The 22,816-nt window shown below is 40.8% G+C and overlaps 1 long non-coding RNA gene across 5 annotated transcripts in view; it reads right to left on the bottom strand.

Annotated features, from left to right (window-relative positions):
• Positions 1 to 3,558: 3,558 nt before the first annotated feature.
• LOC135319840 (uncharacterized) overlaps positions 3,559 to 22,816 on the bottom strand; it is a 63,105-nt gene continuing 43,847 nt past the window's right edge. For 2 of the 5 annotated variants that reach the window (XR_010378736.1, XR_010378737.1), the window contains 7 exons: positions 21,611 to 21,833; positions 20,718 to 20,852; positions 15,426 to 15,756; positions 12,254 to 12,384; positions 9,393 to 9,498; positions 5,993 to 6,106; positions 3,559 to 5,803 (listed from right to left, as the gene is read on the bottom strand). This is a non-coding gene — a long non-coding RNA (uncharacterized LOC135319840). Of the gene's footprint in view, positions 5,807 to 5,992; positions 6,107 to 9,392; positions 9,499 to 12,253; positions 12,385 to 15,425; positions 15,757 to 20,717; positions 20,853 to 21,610; positions 21,834 to 22,104; positions 22,225 to 22,816 lie in introns of all 5 variants that reach the window. The other 3 variants (XR_010378735.1, XR_010378733.1, XR_010378734.1) reach the window with 3 other exon arrangements.

The raw sequence follows: 22,816 nt of genomic DNA on the forward strand, positions 1-22,816 counted from the left end.
CAGCTCTGACTCTGGACACGGGAATTTTTGATTGGCATCTTAAGTTGGAAACCTCCTCCTAGATAGAAAGAAGCAGGTTCAAGATGTTGCAATTGGATGGGCAGGTCGGCCTCTCAAAGTTACCGATTAGGAGGATACGCAATTCTCTGCAGAAGTAGGAACACCCATCCCTGCTCTGCTGACTTCATCTACAGAGAAACAGAGACGCAGCTCTACGGGGAATTCAACACCCACCAACCCTTCTTACCTACATCAACGTCCCAACTTTCTTCTCCTGTCAGAGCCCTGGACACAAACTGTGACTCAGCCCCAGATATCACATACCCATCACCCTGAACCGCTCTGTGTCTGTGTCCAAATCCAGCACCAAGGCCTGTGACTGTTACTGTCAAGTCGTGTCCCCCTTTCAGCCCATCTCCCACAGTCATCGAGCCCAACCTCGGTGTCTCTCTCCAGGTCAGCAGCACTCTTCCCACTGGCTTCCTATCAGCTTACCTTGCCCTGCTCCCATTTTTTATTCCCAATACATCACCCACAATGGTCTTACTAAAGGATGAATCAGATCAAGTTGCTCCCCTGTACAAAATACTGTCGTGATTTTCCATTGTATTCAGAAGGATATCCAGAGTCCCTACCAAGGCCCTGTGTGATCCTGTCCCTCACCCGTCTCTGCAGCCTCAGTTCTCACCGTTCTGCTCCAGCCCATCTTCACCGCCCAGATGGTCCCCACCAGGACAGCGGTGTTTGTAACTCCAAGTCTCGTACTTACACTTCTCCCGGCCTGGGAGGCTTTTCTTGTCTGTTACCTACGTGGCTTATTCTCTTACTTCATTCAGGACTTTGTTCAAATTATTTTACCTTCAGAGAGGACTTATCTGACCACAGTATTTAAAATAGGATGCACATATTTCCTATTCAATGATTTTCTCTCCTAATATGCTTTATGTTTCTTTGTGGCAATTATTAGTACCTGGCAGTACATAATATATTTATTTACTGACTGGTTTATTGTCTATCTTTCTTACTAGACCTATATTCATGGAACCACAAATGACAGGTTTAACCAGTAACTTTCAAACCACCTTTAAATGAATGCTTTTATAAGGTGAGAATTAAAGAGGGTTCCACAGGTTGCCTAGAGGAGAAAAGACAAAGGATTCAGGTTGAACTAGGTTATTAAGAACCTGGGAGTTAATGGTTATTTATTTTATACATAGTAGTGTGTATCTGTTAATCCCAAACTCCTCATCTAGCAAAAGACCAATCTGATTACTTTTTTAAAAACTTTTTTCTTTTTAAAGTTGGGTTGTTTGAGATCTCTTTTCTTTGTTCTTTTTCTTTAAAAATTTTTTTCTTATTATTGTTTTACATTGAGGTACTGGGAACTGAAACCGGCACGTACTCTACCCCTTGAACTATACCCTCCCCTCCAAAGCCGATTACTTTTATACTTTGACAATACCATATTGAATTAAGATTTTTTATTCCATTTTTCCTTCAGAGAGTTTATAACTGAGGGAGAGTCAGAGGAAGCCCTGGGCCATCCCTTCCTTCTCAGCGGGTCACTACACAGCAGCGGAGCTTGGCTGTCGCCGGCCCAGCTCACCTTTCTGCTCTGAGGACCGACTCAGACCACTTCTCTAAACAGAGGCGTGTTAGAAGCAGCAGAAAGCCAACTAGCGAGCAAAAATGACAAGCCTGACCCACCTGCAGTTGGACATCATCTGCTCTGAAACGAACCTCTTAAAAATCTCTTCTTCCCATTAGTGGATGGTTTTCAGAAATGTTCCCAAGGAGATGAATCTGGCTCTTTATTTTTCTGGGTTTCTTGGGCCTTCTATGACTTTAACTACAGGCTTGATTTTCTGCAGAACGTCTGCAGGGAAGCCAGGCAGAACACGTGAACAGACCCTGCAGGCCACGGCTGAGACCTCCGGTCAAAGCATCCTTGTTGTGCAGAGTCTATGGTCATGGGACCATTTTCATTACTGCTGTAATTAGTTCTCATCCAAGTGTCCCACAGAGAATGAGGTTTCTAGATAGAAGTTGGTCAGATGCAGGTGAACGGTGGGGATTTGGGATGCAGATGGCAGACAGACTGGAAGGAGAGATGGGAAATGTTTCTTCAGGCTTCAATTTGGAACATTTCCGGGCTTCACATGGACATTAAACTTGGTCAGGCTGAAGCGCCATTTCCTCTGAGACAGGGTGATGTACACGTATCCCTCCGACTTCTACAGAGTATGTTGAATCTGGACGTGGAAGCCCAGGGGACGGAGAGCTTCAAGTGACACCTACATTCCAGGATGCCTATGATCTCGGGCTCACAAAGAGGAAAAGAATGCACATACTTTGCCTGTGTAGTTCTATGTGAAATTATTTGGACCCTTGCCGGATGGTGTAAGATCAGAGATCGTGTAGTCTTTCTTACGTCGCAAAGACGACAGTTCTTCTTGATGATTCAGCAGACTGTTTCCGATGGCCCGGGGTCTGTGCCAGACATTAGCTGTCTAGACAAACACCACACAGCCCCCCATCCCTCAAGGAGATCACAGTGTGTCGTGGAAGAGACAAATTTAAATAGGTTTTCAAAACAATGTGGTAAGAGTCACTTGGCATCATGTATACTGTATGTTCAGAGGGGCCCTTGCACTGCCTGGGGCAGGGTTCTAGAAGGTAGGGAAGGTGTCAGAGAGGAAATGCCTCCTGCACTGACATCTGAAGGATGCCAGCAAATCTCTAGACCAGGAGAGTGCGAGGTGGGGACGGGATTCTCAGCAGCTTGCGTGTCTCGTGCAGACGCCTGGTCGTGTCTAAGAGCACTTTGCACTTAGGGAAGGAAGGTCAGTGAGGCTAGAGGCTGTGGGGAACTAACGGAAGCTGAGGCTGAAAAAAAGCAGCAACTAGGTGATGAGAAGGTGTAATTTTAAATCAGGGAGCGTGGAACTCCTCACATACGCAGCGGGGAATTCTTTGGGGTTTTAAGGAGGAGAGTGACACAGGTTAGTCATTAAAAGTGAGCAAAGTGGATTGTTCACTCTAAAGAACAGCACTGGGGTGACTAGCAAGGGGTGTGAATTAATGCAGTGGGGAGCGAGGAGCAGGGTCTTAGTTTGGGGACATTAAGGAATAGTATTGTAGTACTGACGGGGGTGAGGGAGTGGAAAAGTAAAGGAAAACTCCCAGGTGTATGGCACGGAATACAGATGGGATAGTGATGCCATTGTTTGAAGAAGTAAACCTAGTTCTGAGCGAGTGTAAATTCAAACATACAGAGCTTGAGATTTTTATGGGCTAATCAAGTGGGAATGTCTACTTGTCAATTATAAGTGTATTTCTGGGACTAAACTGAGATGTCCATGCTGGAAAAGATTTGACAGTTAATCAGTGGACAGAGAGCGGTTGAAGCCACGGGAATAAATGCCACCCACTGACAGTTTATCAAAGGAAAGGGAAGGAAGGCACTTCTGGTTCAGAAAATATGGCAGACCAGAAACTTGAAGACCCACTCACTGAAGACACATAAAAACGTAGGACACAATGCCGCCAATCTTTTCTTTTTAAAAACAACTTTATTGTGGTGATTCCTGTTCAGTAAATTACACATATTTCACATGTACTATTTGATGAATTTGATAGATGTCTACACCCAGAAAACCATCACCACAATCAAGATAGCTAACATTTCCATCACTCCCCAAGAGGGGCAATTTTCGAATTCCCAAATTTATCCCTTCCCATCCCCTTCTCTCCCTGGTAACTAAAAGTTTGTTTCCCAATGTCTGTGGGTCTGTTTCTCTTTTGTAGTTAAGTTCATGTGTGTCTTTTTTTAGATTCCACATATAAGTGATATCGTATGGCATTTTTCTTTTTCTGGCTTACTTCACTCAGAATGACTACCTCCAAGTCCATCCATGCTGCTGCAAATGGCATCATTTTGTTCTTTTTAATAGCCGAGTGGTATTCCAGTGTATAAATATAGCACTACTTCTTTATCCAGTCACCTGTCGATGGACATTTGCATTGTTTCCATGTCCTGGCTATTATAAATAGTGCTGCTGTGAACATTGACGTGCATGTGTCTTTTCAAATTAAGAGTTCTCCTGATATATGCCCGGGAGTGGGAAGGCTGGATCATAAGTCTATTTTTAGTTTTTTAAGAAACCTCCATACTGTCTTCTCTAGTGGCAATGCAGCCCTTCTTATTGAAGCAGAGCCATGCTCAGAAAGTAATGGGTATTTCTAGGGGCCAAACGTGAAGTGCAGTGAGTTTGGCCTGTTCAAGAATCAGAAAGCAGTCTGGCAGGGCTGGAGGAGAGAGACCGGAGGAGCGTGGTACAGGCAGCATTCAGAGGTTCCAGGACCCCCCAGATGCCAACATCCATGGATGCTGAAGCCTCTTATATAAAATGGCATAGGACTTGCATGGAACTTACATGCATCCTCCTGTGTACTTTAAATCATCTCTAGATTACTCATGGTATCTAAGGCAATGTGAATGCTATATAAGTAGTTACTGGTGTGTGGCAAATTCAAGTGTTATTTTTTGGAACTTTCTGCTTTTCCCCGAATATTTTCAATCCACAGTTGGTTGAATCTGTTGGATAGGGAGCCCCTAGATATGGACAGTGGACTGTATTCTCAGTCTAATCTAAAACAGACTACACAAAGAAAAGCAAACCAAACCCAAATCAGCTGTTTTAATTAACAGAATTTAGAGCCCTGGTTCAGTGACACAGGGCTAAGAGCTGACTGTTACAGCAAGCAGCGTTCACCTACAGGAGCACATTCTGGAGCGATCTATCACCTCAGGTCTGAGCTTCTCAGTTTCTTCACTTGCTTCCTTAAGCTGAGCTGCATCGTTACCCAGCTCATGATTTTCAGCACACCACTGTAATCTTTTCTGCAGATGATTCATTTCTTATGTGTTTCTTCTAAAATTTTTATTTCTTATAATTTTTCACCTATAAGATTAAGTAACTCAATAACCCAAATGTAATTTTTCAAAATATGGAAATAACTAAATAAAAATATTCCACATGAAAACCAATGCGTATCTAATGAAAACATTATGAAAAAATAACAGGCAAAAAAAAAAATGCAACGTTGTGTCAAGTCTATTGTGTTAGTAAAACAAGGCTGTGTTCACAGTCACAATTCTCAAAGTTTGTATGATTATATTTAACACAACAAACACATGATGGGAGCAATGATTACTGTTCTATTTTACAGACGAGGAAAGTACATTTCTTACAAACAGGTTAGTGGACTTTGTATGTATCTTACAATGAAGATCATAAAATCACAGAGAAAACATCCTTCCTCTGGCACAAGGGCTCGTCCTATTGACCTTTCTGGCCCTGTGTCCTGCCCGCCAGCGGCCCAGGTGCGCTCAATGACACGCCCACGAGACACAGCTGCGCGGCCTCCCGCCTCCCCTCCTGAGGCCCTCCACCTGCCAGGACCCAGCTCAGACGCTTCTCCTCCCTGAAATCCTTGCTGGAAACTTCCTGTTTATTTCTATTTTTTTTTTAAATATTATACTTTTCTGCATCCTTGGCTTACTCCTCCTTTGTTTCCCCCAGTGGGGAACACCGTATTCACCCTCGTGTCTTCTACAAACACAGCATGGTGTTGTCTGTTCATCTGTCAAGCACTTGAGAGCTTACGTTTCAGGCCCAGGGATAAAAAGGGAGACCGGCCCGGGGAGGTCGCGATCTGGCTGGGAGGACTGCGAACAGCTGCGCACACAGTGTTTCAAATTCAAAATAATCTTTGAATTTCTTCAATCTTGCAATTATTGCTGCTGAAACCAATCAAATACAAATACCTCTTAATAACTAATTTTTAAAAGTTTCTAAAATTACAATATACTTCTAGGAATAGCATTTTGCTTACGTTATCCAATTGCTATTACTTGAACTCAAGTTCAGCACAGTTACGAGTATAAAGTAACCATCCCAGCTCGGCGTGTTCCCTGAGGTGCACGCACCTGCTCTCTGGCTTGGTCTCTTTCTTCATTTTTCCAAGTCTGCTTCAAGAGCTTGCTGGTCTTGCTTCAGTCTTTTGAGGTCTTCCAATAAACAGGTTTTCTTTCTTGATACTCCTAGAAATATAAAAGCAAATTATTCCTAACCACAACAGATTGTGCTATAGGCTCCCTTTTACCCCATTCATCCTGTTCTGCTGCTGATTATCTTCCCTAAATTTTAGCTCTGATTTTACCCCACCCCCTCCAAATGATATCGAGGGTCTCAGAGCTTCTCAGAGCTTCCCGGAGCCCACCGGAGCCCACCGGAGCCCACCAGAGCCAGCTCTGAGCATGTAGCTCAGCACAGCTTCAGGGCCCTTCCCACCACCACTCTCACTGCTCCCGGATGACGACGACCCCCTAACTAGCCCTCCTCTTCCCCTCTGGGCACCTGTGGTCTGTCCTCCACACAGGAAGAGGTTAATTGTTTTGAAGAGTCCATTAATATCACTCCTCCATCTGAAACTCTCTGGTGGCTCCCCTCTCTTAAGGTAAATCCAAAGTCCTTCTTACCATGGCCTTCAGTGTCGCACGACCCAGTGTTGCCCGCTCCTCTGACGCACTATCTTCCCCCTCCTGCTCCACTCCGGCTGCAGAGACCCCCTGGCTGGCTGGGAACACGCCCAGCACACTCCTACCCCAGGGTGTTTTCACTGACTGCTTCCCCTGCCTGCAGCTCTGCCCCCCGGAACCAGGTGTCTCGCCCCTGCACTGGCTCAGGACTTCTGCTCAGGTGCTGCCCCAGGAAGGCCTTCCATGATCCCTCTTTCTAAAATGGCAGCCCCCATCCTGGCCCCCAGGTGTCCTGCTTTATTTTCTTCTCAAAACACTCATCTGCACCTGACACAGTATATATTTACTTGAAAGCAGAACTTGATTTTGCTCACCCTTGTATCACACACACACACAAAGCTTGGCCCATCAAGGAAAAAAAAGTGAAAATCTCAATGTGCCCAACATTCCACACACCTCTCAGTACCCTCATTCCTCTGCTTCACATAGTCACACTTATCCTTCAAGACTGAGTTCAAGTGCGGCTCTTCCTGATCCCCCCTCCCACATCCCCACCAACCTTCCATGTCCCTCCAGCACAGCGCTCAGGGCTTTGTTTCCCATGACCCTGACCTGTGTGAAGGCCTTTTCTCTTTAACAAGCTGCAAGCTCTGTGGGGACCTAGGCTGATGTCACCACCTTGTTACCTGATGGCACTAAGCAGAGGGCAGGTGCTCAGTAAATGAACATGGGACTCAACTCAGAACTGCTGAAGGAACTCTCAGATTCATGGCAGGACTCTTGGTACAGTTCAGTTTCAAAATAAAAACTGTCAGAAGTTTGGTATCACACTACGTTAAAATCCAGTCTTACCAAGAAAATAAGTCCATCCATAAAGCCCTGTATAATCATGGGTTTTGGCTGCATCATTTAATTGCTGAATCTTCCACGTGACCTTCTGTGTATGTCATTTCAGTAGAGCCCTGAGGTTCTTCAAGATTTTACTGTGGAGACACACTCAGGGGCCTCTGGCTGCCTCTCTGACCTTATTGTCCACCACTCTGGTCCTTACTCATTTCAGTAGAAAACATTCAGTTCTTAAAAATTAAAAACAAATGCACAGTGGAACTCTGTGTCACTGAAGATAAAAAGTTTACTTTCTCTAAAGAGTAAAATAGTAAATGAGGGGTATACTTTAAGGGAAATGTTTATGTGGAATCTAAAAGAACAGAAACCCTAAGAGTATTGGTTTATTAGGAATATAAAAATACTTCCTGCCAATTCTCAGAGAAAAAACAAATCAATGTCCCAGAAAGATTTGCAGCATTTTTCCTGTGGGGTCTGTGCCCCCTGTCATATCATTCTAGACTCCTTTCTGAGAAACACAAATTGCCAGTCATACATGCGGAAACTAACCAACCAACCAAATAGTCTACTACCTGAACCTTAGAATCAATTCTTCTGTTTTTCCAGAGACATTATAAAAGGAGTTTAGGACTCCATATGTGATCATCTAACCCAAATGTACTAAAGAAATCATTTATTTCATTATGAAAAGTATTTAGAGCTTCAGTTTTGGACCCTGGAATAGATCTTCTCTTTTAAAAACCAGGCAATATAAGATGTGAAATTTTGAAAGACTTTACTGAAGCATTTGGAAAGAAAGCAGAGGTAAATCTTCATGCATCAGAACTGGGCAGATCATTAGCCTTGGCCTGGGGAAAGGAGCTCCCTTCCACCCCCCCATTTTATACAAAAGTGCCCTCACTTGCCAACCTGTGTCCTTTCTAGCTTTGTCTGTACGATGTGTGTCTTTTTCTATTTTGCATGAAAGATCAGTGTGAGCTACCAGCAGCCCTTCCTCTTATGCCCTAAGTTATCTTACAAAAAAATGGAAGAAGTATGTGAAAAAATGTAACACACATGACATTCACAGCCAAAGAAGTTTCTTCTGACAGCAGTCCTATTTGAATGTCTAGGTGAAATAATCAGTCACTTCCTAAAAGAAGACAGGACCCTAGCTTGCCCATGGCTGTCGGTTCAGCTTCTTCACTTAACATGTTAAAGGTGGATGTAGTAACATCTAGAGCCCTTACAGTGTGGAGCTTGATTCCTAAGTAGGTGCTGGTGCTCTGCCAGCTGCCACAGTGAGTGCTGGTTCTCACCACTCACAGGCTCCCTGTCTCTGGAGAAATGCCCTTGCCAAATGGCAGCCCCTGCCCCTGGTCCAGAGGATAGCCCCACCCACTTCCTGGGGCACAATTCAGCCAGAGACTGACTGGCTGGGGGCACAAATGGCTTTTCCCCACTTGCCTCAGTTGGGGACCAACTCTGGTGTGCAGTCTGTTCTCCTGAGCTTCCTGATAAGAGAAGAATGACACCAGCCTCTGGCTGGGACCATGGTGTCACTCACCCTCCCTCCCCCTGCCCAACCCCACCTTGCTTCTCCCACTCCCCTTCTCCTGAGAGTTATCCTGCAGGAAGTCACCTCCACAAGGACCCCCAGCTCAGGCTCTAATTATTCGGAACCCAACCTAAGACAGTAAATGATACTGTATATTTATTTTACTATTATTACTAAAAGCATCATTACTGAGATGCATTACATGTGTCCCAGGCTTAATGATTGATCATAAGGGCTGTTCAATTTCCTTAAACTGATGTCAAATTCAAATATGAATATGCTGAAAATACTGAAGTGTGTACTAATCATCTAATGCCGAAAGAAAATCCACTGAAAACTAAAATTATGAAAGTTACAAAACTGAAAATCTGTATAACTTTTTAAATTTCTAAGTGTAACTAAATGTATTATTAATATAACAATAAGATGAATCAATTTAATTTTAAGTATTTAAAAAGGACTTACTTTAAGGAAACTGGCTGAATAAGCTCTGGTTTTCCTTGAACATTCGCTTCTCATTTTTGTTTTGTTCTTGGAGATCTTTCACTTGATTACACAATTTTTCATTTTCCTTTTTATAAATAGAAAGTTACATTTTAGTTAAGTTACATTTTAGTTAAGTCAGCAGGACCTATATAACTTTAGCATATGTGCTCATGAAAGATACATCCTTTAAATGTTTTTAGCCTTTAAATTTCTTGTTTTTGAGTAAGACTTAAAATCTTTTACAAACTGATTCAATTTTCTCAGAAGACAATTTGCTAGCTGAAAACAATTCTTTCCAAAATGCTCAAAACACTTAGTAAACAAAAAAGTTGCAGAACTTTCCAAAGCCAACGAGCCTGTCAGTATATTTTACTGCATTTCACAGGGGTAGGTGGGTGAGTGACTGCAAGAAAAACCACGTCCCGATTTTGCACACCAGGGATGGAAAGGCCAGGGTGGCTGTTTGTGTGATAGAAAAGAACAAACCCGACTCCATATTAGATCTGTTCCTTTCACTTTAACCCTGCGCCCTGTTTTCTAGGCTCAGTCTTGCCAACTCTGCACCTTTTGTGAAACAATGTTGTCAATAGCCTGAAATGTACAGGAGAGCCTATTCTCAAGGCTCTGAGCTTTAAGGGTATTAATACATTTCCATTCATATAAAGATAACAAGTTGCAGAATATAAAATAACATTTATTTTGCTGTAGGTTTACAGGGGCACCATGATCTGACCAACGTGGACAGCTGCAAGAACACAGGATTCCAAGAACAAAGAATTCCTATGCCAAGAAATTTGCAACAACCAAGCAAGTAGGAAGGAGCCTGAATTCTGACTTGGGGAAGGTGGTTCTCCAGGACTTTAGCCTGCCATCTTCTTGGTCTGCCGGCTTTCTGAATGGCTTTCTAAATAAAGAAGCTACTCCTTGCCCCAAGACAATGTCTCCTAATTTACTGGCCTGCTGTGTGGTGAGCAGAATTAGTTTGGACTTGGTGACATTTGTATCTTCTTTTTTTCTGTTTTTGGCCCATCTTTCTAGCGTGAGGAAACTGGATGGAGCCACATTGGGTAGTCAGTATTGTTCTGGAACTCTCTGTAAGCAAGGAGGTAGAGACTAGGTGTTTCTGGAAGATCAGGATGAGGCAAAGCAAAGCCTAGACCCAGCTCAGCACCTGGCTTGAGCTAAAATGGGACTCAGACAGTGAGATCAGTGGCAATCTGTGCTTAGTTGCTCTGGCTTATTAACCTCTTTAAAACTAAGAATCTGATGAAAACCAAGGACCTTCGGAAATCTAATGAAACTCTGAACTGTCTCACCATGCCTGGCCTAATGCCTGGCAGATAGTCTGTGCTTAATTATCTGCAGAATTCTTGAAACCCAGAAACATACGTACATATGTTAACATACAAATCTTGTGTTCTTGTGTGTGTGAGGGGTGGCTGGCATACTTATGGGTCTGTTCCTTAAAGGGCATGCTCTGCGCAGCAATCGCAGAATGGCAGGCAGAGGATCTGGATGGCTGTCACTAACTCTAGGGCTGTGTGTCCTGCAAAATCAATACCATTTCATTTGCAGTAAATGCTGTCATCTTTGATGCAGTAACACTTTCTCAGGATGTCCCTGGAGTGAAAATGCTTCTTATTGGCAGGCTCAAGGCTTAGGCTACTATTGTCAAGGGAGAAAATGGTAGTGAGATGGAAAGAGGAGAAAATTTAAAAAGAGGGGGGAGTGGTGGGGAGTAAATGAAGGTGAGGTCTCATGCTGGAGATCACAAAACTTGTTCTGCCGGCCTGTCAGGTCAGCTTCACCAAGATGCCATCACACAGAATAAATGTCTGACTTCTACAGGACAAATACATTTTCTCCCACTTTTAAGTCAAATTTTTTCAATCTCAGGACATTGGCAATTGATTTCAGATTCATATTTCTGAACATAATTCCAAAGATAGCCAATATTATCTATTGAAAAACATTACGGAAAATGAAAGAAAAAATAAGACAGTTTCTAAGGAAACACGGCTATAAAATTAATCACAGGAAATATGCTTTAACTGGTTACTGTGTGGAGAGCACTCAGGTTGGTCTGCACTGTCTTTTATTTTTATGATTTAAATATATATACTTCCTAATGTGGCTTTAATGTCACATAAGTGGCTTTTAAGTGTAAAGCAAGAGAAAACTTGGGTAGCCAAGAAAAGCCCACCCAGGTCTCTGTTCTCTGAGCCTGTGGAAGGCTGTGTCGGCCCAGCCAGGCCCTGACAGGGTAGGTTTAGCAGAAGCTGTGACAAAGGCCCCATGTCCATCAGGGAGAGCCAGGGTGTAGGACCTGCACCTTCAGAAGCCTGGTTTCCCACAGGGGCATGGGCCCATCTAAGCCCCTGGCTCACTACACCAGTGAAAACCCCCTTAATCCATATTCTTTTAACTCTGACTAGGGAAGGGTGGCTCCCCAGGCAGGAAGTGTGGAGGCAGAATCAGCCTGCCTTTGCTGCAGAGCTCTAGGAGACGAGTGCTGTCTTATCTTAATTTCACAACCATTTTTATGAGACAGGTACTGTCAGTCTCATTCCCATTTCACAGATGGGAAAACTGACACAGAGGGGGGATGTGATTTGCCTAAGGCTGCACAGCAGGTGGTGAAGCAAAGCCTAAAGCCAGATTTTTTTGAATCCAGAACCACTTTAATTCTGCCTATGACAAATGTGCATACCAGTCAATTGATTACTTCCTCATACTGCCAGAATTCCCATTACCTGTTAAATGGACACAAATATTTTTAAATGCCTTATTTTTAAAACCAAAGATCTCATAGCAAATCATTATGAGCTGAAGAACCATACCTGTTGACATCCCTGAAAAAGTGTCTCTTGTTCCTATTTGTTTTTGGAATTGCTTCAATTTTTCTTCAGTGACAGGAGCCAATGTTCCCTCAAGATGCAACCACGTGTGATTTTTGTTTGATTCTTCAAAGCTAGTTCATTGAGAAAACACAGTAATTGTTTTATTTGGAAAAGGAAATGATGAAGTGAGGAAGAATAAAAGAAAACATAATATGCAGAGACCTTAACCTGTCTTACAACTGAGACAGGAAGGGGGCAGGGCACAGCCATTCAAGGAAGGCTACAGCAATTAACATCAAAATGGTGCAAGATTCAACCCCCAGGAGGCCTTGAGGCTCAGGATGATGACAGATTTAACTTGTAGTAGATCTTGAGCTTCATTATAAGCCCATTGTAATATATTAACATGGTGAATAACACACCCACAGGCACCATGGCAGTCCCAAGGCTAGCCAGAAAAGGTCAAAGAGTGGAAAATGGCCAGCTTCCTGGGAATCCCAGCCCCTTCCCCTTACACTGGTCCTTCCACTTATTAGCATATGAAGCCACCAAGCCCATAAAAACCAGCAACACAGTGCCTCATGGCCCCTTTCTCTCTCTTCCTCTTCTGAGATGGAATTCTGTCCATGGAATGTGTACCTAAATTTAATCTGAGCACCCAACCCCCACACCTTGAGGCTTTTCTCTTGCCTTTCAATGTATCTCTCTGAATAAATCTACCTTTACTCAACTGTGGCTTGCTCTTGAATCCTTTACTGCATGAAGCCAAGGACCCACACTTCAAGGGGCATTTCCCAGGGGCTCAACTGAGACCTGAGACACAGCCCTTCTCATGCCCCTGTGAACAAAAATACTGTAATGTGAATGAAAATACTGCAACCATTTCAGTAAACAGAATGCTGACACTAAGTCATCAGTGGCTGCCGCCTCTCCCCAATGAGGACAGGTCTGCAGCACAGCCTCTGCAGCCACTCACAATGGTGCACCCTGAGTGGACTCAGAATAAGAAAGGACAGGATACTGGCCCTAGATAACTAGGTGCTCGTCAAAGGAATGGATTCGGTGGGCCCAAATATTTGCTTCCTCCCATACATAGAAAAGCACTAAATTCTTTAACTTGAGATGCCTGGTTTTCTTTAGATAACAAGCAATCTTTTATTGTTCCAACTACCTGGCCTTTGTTGTAAAGCTCCTCTATATCCTAGCTCCTCCCCTGCCTCTCTGGAGCAGTCCCTCAGAGAGATCTGAGAGGCTGTCATCCCGGCTCGAGTCCTCCCACCAAATAAAACATAACTTTTAACTTTTAGGCTGCACACTTATTTCAGTCGACACCTTCAAGGAAGACAGAATTTCAGAATGATAGCTGTAGAAGGGCTAAGTTCAGAGATAATTCCAACATCAGAACCATCAACACAAAACATCCTGTAATGAATTAACTGTCGCTGGTGTTAAGCTTATTCCAGTGTGGTTGTGATGCAGGAAAACAGATGTGGGTGTCAACTGAAATAAGTGTGCAGCCTAAAAGTTAAGAGTTATGTTTTATTTCACGGGAGGACTCAGCCGGGATGACAGCCTCTCAGATGGCTCTGAGGGACTGCTCCAGAGAGGCAGGGGAGGAGCTAGGATATAGAGGAGCTTTACAACAAAGGCCAGGTAGTTGGAACAATAAAAGATTACTTGTTATCTAAAGAAAACCAGGCATCTCAAGTTAAAGAATTTAGTGCTTTTCTATGTATGGGAGGAAGCAAACATTTGGGCTCACCTAATCCATCCCTTTGACGAGTACCTAGCTATCTAGGGCCAGTATCCTGTCCTTTCTTATTCTGAGTCCACTCAGGGTGCACCATTGTGAGTGGCTGCAGAGACTGTGCTGCAGACCTGTCCTCACTGGGGAGAGGCGGCAGCCGCTGATGACTTAGTGTCAGCATTCTGTTTACTGTAGTGGTTGCAGTATTTTCACTCACATTGCAGTATTTTCATTCACAATGCTCCCTCTTGGTCCTAAATTCGACCAATATTTTGGGAGACATTTCGTGAACAATTTTGTCCCACGGTGCTAGGATGGCTCATTCCTAGATTGTTACGGAAATGACAGGCCAGCCAAGAAACAAGCACCACTCGGAGGGTTGGAGTACTCAGATTTATTACACCGGCGGGCTCAGAGGGGCTTCTGCTCCAAAGCTCTGAGCACCTCCAAGACGTGCGCATGAGGTTTTATAGGGTTAATTACAAGTATGGGGCTATTGGCCAATAAGGTTCAAACAACAAAAAGCAAGGAATCAGTACACTGGATCTTATCAATTTGGAACAGATCACGTTACTGACACTTGTTGAGCTTGGATTTACGAGTTAGCTTGTTAGCCCAGTAAACTGACACTAAACTTCAGATTTACGAGTTAGCCCAGCAGAACTTATATTAGTAAACCAGCACTTATCACACTTAGATTTGTGACTTAGCTCGTTAGCCCATCTGGGCTTTTCCTTCACAAGATCAGGTGAAGAATCTGTTGACATGCCACTCAAAGTGCCAGTTTTGGATCAGGCCCTGTCGATATTAAAAGTTCTCTGGATCGCCTGTCTTACTAGTCTATTATGATCCAGGAGATGTTTACCCCTCATTGCTCATTCCCATACCTAGAATCACACTATTACAATTATTTTATGCAGGGTTATAAATTTTATCTATTTCCTCAAGATGTTTAGCCATCATCAATCTTGTTGGAGGCCTAGTTACACACTGGGAAATGGAGGAAAGAACAATTTTATAAAATAGACAGGATATAAGTAATATAGCTAGTAATGTTAATAAAGTCACAAGTAAGGATTTAATAGTTGAGAAGTTACATTTCGGGGTTAAAATTTTGCTTGTGTTTCTGATTGAGCTTGAGTGATCTTATAAGGAAATTTATATTTATGGTCAGGTTCAGAGCAGTTATTATTAATTGGCCAGGTAAGGTCTCCCACCTTGTAATGTCAATAGTGGCCTAAACAGACTATCATTCCTCTTTAGAATAAATTTTCTGAAGGCTATCTAGTTAGAGCCTTGGAGTAGGGAAACCCACCAAGGTAACACAGAAGTACGAGACATAGGTAATTTACCATAAACCTAACAATTGGATTAGTTCATAATTAAAGGTGTAAGCAAATATCAAAATAATTGGTATATACAGACCTGGTCCGGTGTCTTGGGTCAGCTGTCTACCTCAGATGTCATCTTCTTCTCATCCAGACCTGGTAGATTTTTCTTCATTTGAGCATTGTTTTAAGGTGAGCAGTGCTCTATAGGCCAGTGCACTGCAGGGGCTCTTTCTGACTGGAAACTAATCCAAAAGTCAATTTCCTTTAGCTTTCACTGTGCATGGTCTAGTTAAGAGTACCTGGTAAAGGGTCCTTTCATTCAGGTTGGAGACAGTTCTTTACGTCATGTCTATTCCAGTATGCATAATCCCCTGGCCACAGGTCATGGGCATCGGATCTTTATCCAAGGATAGATTACTTAGCTTCTGAAACAAACATACAGTGTGTCCTTTTAATAATTCAATTAAACTTTGCATCAATGTAACATAACAGCAAGGAATGATTTGGAAAGTATCTTAGTAAATATAGACCTCAACAACACTAGAATTTAATATCCACTAAAATATAATATTTTTGTCTCTAAAGTTCCCTCATTTTTATGAAATATAATGAAATCAAGATTAATTTATTTACAAGTTAAGTCTAATTATTTGATCACATAGGCTCTAAATTGGCTGTGTTGGAACTTTTAATAAGGAGTCTCAGGCTAAAATGTAAATAAGGTTTCCTAAGGCCAGGAAAGCCATGTCAAGGGGTTGTCACAGATTTTTGCCTTACAGATTTAGGTAAATTGTTTTCTCTTTAAGGTCCTTAAAATATCTTGAGATTCATATATCTGTTAGGAGATGAACTTTTTAATTTATCTGATTGAGCCACTGGTGACCTAAAGAGTTTCCATTCTCTGGAGGGATCAGATAGAGAGAAAAGATAACTGTTCCAAGTCTGCTTACATAGGTATAATTCATCAAATTGTTATGAGTCATAACTAGCTTAAAGAGAAGAGTTTCTTTATGTCTGGGAAACAGATTAAAGCCAGTAATATTTCAGATAAAATCAAAAATTATAACCATATTCATCAGTTTACTCAGTCCCATGTAACTAATCCTTTTGTTAACAGTGTTATGAAATCAGAGTTTTCATTAGATCTTTAACATTTCTTACCCAGTTTAGTTCAGTGCTATAGTTTGAAATTGACTAGAAACCAGTAAATCTCCTTGAAAAGAAAGCATTTTGTAAAATCATCAGAATAAAACAATAACTGTCTATAAATGAGAAAAGATTTAAAGGCATGGTTAAACATGTTACACTGTAATCGATAAATAAACGTGGTCACAATAACCAGAATTATGACTGGCAACATTTCAGATATACCAGAATTTTAGGGAGTCCATATAAATTCTAGAATATCTATATTAATAATATTTTCTCATACAATATAACCTAGGAAGATTTATTATTCATTTGACAATACTTCTCATGTTATTTAACATACCAAATGAAACTTACTACTTTAAAATCTCTCTTTGGGATGTTTCAGGGGCCCTCTGTAGCATCCCAAAGTTAACTGGAGGTCAAAAGAACTTTAATCAGAAATTGATATTTGTGAAGCTTGTTAAAAGGTTTCAGAACACTTGGTCAGATAAAAGTATAGATCACTGTAAAGTAGTACTTACTCATTAACAAGTAAATATTTCAAAGGTAAAGGCAGAACAGATCACTTAGGGAGTATAAGTAGTTTACAATCTGTTACTGAAGGGAGATTAACATTTTAAGAAAACTTTGTCCATTTAACATAGAGAAAACCAAATCTAGTCTTTTACCAGGTTACTTCTAAGATTCATTTACTTTGACCAAATTTACTCTAAACTTAGCCAATCCCGACCATGTACAAAACTCTTTCCTCAGGGTTCCTCTGCCACAAGCCTTCCACAACTTTCTATACTCATATTATTTTGTCTCTTATTTTCTCTTTCATTCAGAAGTAACCAGCTTCAGGACAAAGTCACTAATTTCCATTAACAAAATATAAGTCCATTCCTTATATATTCCTTTACACATTCACCTTATTTTCCTAGGATACTGAGATGTTTCCCTTAACAGTAGAGAATATATTTCAGGGTGGTGCCAAACATTTATTAATATTTTTAAACACCTTTAGTTTCTCTGTAAGAGGAAGTCAAATGTTAAGTAAGTGATATTTCAATCTTATTTTATCTGAAAATGGCATAGCTGTTTAATAAACTCCCATCATTTAACTTAATTTAGCACAAATCTAGAATTTAAAGATAACAAATATTTAGAGATTATTTTAAGCATACATTTAAAATAATATTTTAAAGAATTTACCCAAAATGTCTCATCTCATTTGCATTTAACTTACTTAGAATTTTATCACACCACATTACTATTTTTTTTTGACAAACCTGCAACAGATATAACAGGATCTTATTTGACTTTCATTAAACCTAGGTACAGTAAAGATATTGTACTTAATAATGATGACTCTAAATAAGTCTTTATTAATTAGAACAAACTTAAACTAAACAATACCAAACATTAACTTAATATTAAATATTTTCCAGTTCATGTGAACCTGAAAGTCAATTTGGTCAGTTTTTATTTTAAAAATACTTAATTAGTAAGCTCTTATTTTTACATCAATTAAGCAGAGCTCTTTGAATTTGTTTTTTTTTTTAAGCAGTAGAAATATCTCATATCTATAATGTGTACACAGACTTATAAACAGATAAAAGCTAGAGATCTCATAGCTTCACTTTAAAACTTACTTAGGAGTTAGGTATTACAATATAAATTTACTGCTTATAAATAACAGTTTGAGTAAGCTGAATTTGCTTGCTCAAATCACTAAGGGTTACTATTGATGAAAAAGACATTTAAGATTTCTTGACAAAGTCTGAAGGACCCGTCAGAGTTCTGAGTTCTAAAATGCCAAAATTTTCTTTGGCCTTAAGTTTTATCTTGTTGAGCTAATTAGCCTCAGTCCTAGGTCACTGTTTGCTGTATTTACATTTCTGATCTGCAAGACAAAGACACACGCGTCCAGTTCCCCAGAGAACTGCTCTGTCACGCAGGCCCAATTGTATCTCCTTAATTTGCTTTTCTGTATCAGTGAGAAGAGCTGTAAGCAAAGAATTCCATGTTTTAAAACTTTAAGGTTTACTTTATCATGTCTTCAAATGCTTCCAGAAGGCATTTAGTAAGATCTGTTTTCCTTGAGTTATAAGTTAGTTATAAGTTAAACCCAGGGTAAACCACTTTTTTTTTTTTTTTAGCCACTGAATATTAGTTTTTAGTTTTACTTTATATTGGATAGCTCAGGCAACACTATTGTTTTCCTTCAGTTTGTTTAATTAATATTTTCTGAGGGACAGGTATGTGTCTAGCCTTATAATACCAAGAAGGGGAAGCTTTTTTCCATTGAAACATCTATCCCACAACATAATTAAGCAAAAGAGGTTTATATAAAGCCCACTTAAATATACCAATTTTACAAAATTTTGTCTCAATTTTATTAACTCTTATACCTTTAATTTTAACATTCATTAGGTCTAATCAATATTTCTTATTTTTAGAAGGAGTGCCAGAAACCTTTTTTTTTTTTCTTGTCCACTTTATCTAGTTTTATATAAAAGTCTCTGGGATCACCAAGTTTGAGCCAAAGGTCTTAGGTCCTTGTAAATTTTCATTTGATTAATTGGTCTATTGCCCCAATCACTGATCAAGTATCTTAGTCTATATATATATTTTTCCAGCCCTATAAATATATACATTTTAAATTGGGGTAAATAAAGTGTTCTTGTTTGAACTTTAATGTTGGGGACCAGTAGGTGATCTCTTTGGCCTTTTTTTTTTTTTTAACTTTACATAGTGTAGTATCAAAACCTTGTACCTTGATCCAAAAATGTCCATTTTATTTATCCCTTCAAAATAACCATCTAAAATATTTATCCATTTGGAATAAGTCCCTTATTTTTTCTTGTTAAGAAAAAATCTTTTGACATTTTTACATTCCTTTTTTAAGTTACTCAACCTAATTAACATTAATTATTCTAATGTTTTTATTAGCATCTCTAAAACCATTAAGGGGAAAGGGAAAAGACAAATGTAGCTTTCAAAACTGGTCTTTTCCCTCTTTTAAACTAAGTTCTTAGATATATTTTTCCACCTTTAAACTTGATTGATTTTAATAGGTACCAATAAAACGGCTGCTTATAATGAGAGTTCTCTTAACTTTCACCAATTTAGAAGTTTTTTCCAAATTAAAGGATCCATCATATGGCCATCAATTAATATATATATAATGATTTTAAACCAATAAGATAAAGAGGCTTTTCCACATGAGAGTGGGGGTGTTGCCTAAATAAAATTCAAAAGTTTACTTCCCAAAAGGTAAAGGCCTTTGTGGCCCAGGCTGATGCAACAAAGGTCAAAATGGCAAAATGCCTGAGAATTCGTACAAAGAACTGCCGAGAATCCCAATTTATATGCTTGGCCACCACATGCACACAATACTTGTACCCTTTGCATGGCAGCGTCATGGCAGCGACCAAGCCTTCCTTTAAATAAGAGGAAACACACACACACACACACACACACACACCCCACCCAGACACACACACACACACCCCACCCAGAGAAAGACAAAACATCTACATTTCAAGGACACAGGAAGAGAAATCCAAGTTCCCCCTAAAGGGGCTTTTGTTTTTATAAGGTCAGAATTCCAGAAAATGTTTTATCAGGCCTGGCTAGTTACTTTCAGAGTGAGATTGTTTTTTAAATTCCCAATTAAATTTGTAAGTTTTGTAAGTAAATAGACCTGGCTGGTTTATTAGTTGGAGGCTGGCAATCTGTCATTTCTTTTTCTTCTGTTTTGAAAGTTCTATTCCCCATTCTAAGGTCAGGTTGTCAGAATAAAATTGCTAGTAGGTTTTCCCGCAGGGACACCTGCACGACATGTCTTTGCCTCTACCGCTCCTGCAAGTTTCTCTGTCACCTGAGAAAGCTGTTACCAGCCAGGAGGAGGGTCCCATTTCTGGAGTTGAAAGGTTTCTTATAAGAGTTTTACTTTTACCCTGACAAATTTAATGGAGGTAGCCAAATTGAGGAAAGCTTTAGACCAGCCTCTTACCTAACCACTCAGTCCAGGCCCCAGTATCTATCAACTGGGACCCACTCAGGACTTCTCCACTGAGTGGGTATTTCCCGGTATCTTTCAACCTGGCCCCACCCAGCATGTCTCCACCTGGGTGGGTATTTCCCCCCAGTATGTTTCAACTGGAGGGCCAGTTACCTGGATACACCGCCAAATAAAACTCAGGATCATCAACCAACATGGGAGATCCGAGAACCAGGAGGGACTCACCCAAGTTCATCTGGACTCCCAGAGGAGGCGGATGGGCACAAAGGGCCACTGCTTGTACCAAGGCTCCAGTTACTCGGAGAGTTCAGGTGGAGAAAATTCTGCTCTGGGTCCCTTCGTGGTCGCCAAATCTGTTGACTGAAATAAATGCACAGCCTAAAAGTTAAAAGTTATGTTTTATATTGGCGGGAGGACTCGAGCTGGGGTGACAGTCTCTCAGATCACTCTGAGGGACTGCTCCAAAGAGGTAGGGGAGGAGCTAGGATATATAGGAGCTTTACAACAAAGACCAGGTAGTAGGAACAATAAAAGATTACTTGTTATCTAAAGAAAACTAGGCATCTCAAGTTAAAGAATTTAGTGCTTTTCTATGTATGGGAGGAAGCAAACATTTGGGCTCACCGAATCCATTCCTTTGACAAGCACCAAGCTATCTAGGGCCAGTATCCTGTCCTTTCTTATTCTGAGTCTGCTCAGAGGGCACCACTGTGAGTGGCTGCAGAGCTGGGCTGCAGGCCTGTCCCCACTGGGGGGTGGCGGCAGCCACTGATGACCTGGTTTCAGCATTCTTTGTTTACTGATATGGTTGCAGTAATTTCATTCACATTGTAGTATTTTCGTTCACAAAAGTCACCATGAACTAAGGGATTTATTTTCAAAAAGGACTGCTAACAAGAGAACTATCAAAATGAGTCAATTTAAATTCTGATTTTTCCCCCAGGAGTTTGATTTAGGCTCTTCTTTTAGAAGGCACTCTCGGGAACCATGTTCATGTTTGCTGCGGCAAATGCATCAAGTCAAAGAGCCATGGGGACAGTAGATGATAGTGCATTTAGCAGGGAGTACAATTTCATTTTTCATAAATAAAAGGAAAAATAGGACAATGTGTCTAGTACCTTGGCTCAAATAATATAATTGTCTTGACTCATTTTGAAGACTTCATTTTCCTGCTGTCTTTGTAGTTCCTCCGTCTTATCTTCCAACTCTTTTTTCTGAGAATGTGACTTTAATCCGCTCCCTGAGAGCTTGTGCCCCTCTGCATTTTCCCTCTGCTTCCTGAACTCTTTCAAACATAGTCAGTTCTGCTTCCTTGTTCCCACCACCGTATCCTGAAGAATCCTTTTAAGGAAAAGCATTACTTCAGTATGTAGAGCTATATATTAGATTTCAACATGGGGGCTAGGGAAAAAACCATAAAGAATGAAAATGACACGGTTAACAATGTTCTACTACACAAGAAAAATCAATAAATGTTCAATAAGACTGAATGACTGCAGTATCACTCAGTGCAGAAGAAATTTCATGTATTTCATTTTTTATAACTTAATTTCAACATATAATTATAGACCATACAACCATTATGAATATTACTGTGAAATTCAACACCTACGTTCAGAAACTGAACACAGGAATCAGTTTCTTTCGGGCCCTCAGACTTCTCGGGGAGCCACGAAGCTTTCCCCGTGGGAAGCTGGAGCAGCGGGCTTAGTGAGTCTTGCTCCAGATATTCCTAAATATTATAAAACAATAGATAAAAGCACCACAAATACAAACTACGTTTGAATGTGTATTCAGCAATTATGTAACAAGAAGCACTAATACAACGGGAGCGCTAAGACAAGTGAGGATCTCACAGCAGGCTGGTGCGTAAAAAGTGCCCCCACACAGCTGTTCCCCTGCACGCAGGACCCCGCACGCAGGACCCCTGCCCGGTACCGGCCTCCACTCCATCTGACTCAGAGGCCAACTGACCCAAGGCTCCTGTCCAATGACACATGGAGCTAAATACATTTGAGGAGAATGTGGATCAGGATAATTTCAGGTTTCATCACATTATTCTTTTAAATGTTCACAGCAATAACTAAAAGTATCTAAAAGAGGAATCAAAGAGCAGCTGATAACTTTATGAAGCATTTTAGTTCAGATTAAGTGGGCTTTAAATCACATTTTTCTATATAAATTATATCAAGGTATAGTATCACTGGAATAATGTAAATTGCATGGAAACTATAACAACTAGTATAAGTTTGATTAAAAAAAGATAATCCTGCTCTAATACTGTGATATCATACATTACATTAGAAAAAATGTTATTCGTGTAT

The sequence above is a fragment of the Camelus dromedarius genome, chromosome 33, assembly GCF_036321535.1.
Source record: "Camelus dromedarius isolate mCamDro1 chromosome 33, mCamDro1.pat, whole genome shotgun sequence".
Taxonomy (NCBI): Eukaryota; Metazoa; Chordata; class Mammalia; order Artiodactyla; family Camelidae; genus Camelus; species Camelus dromedarius.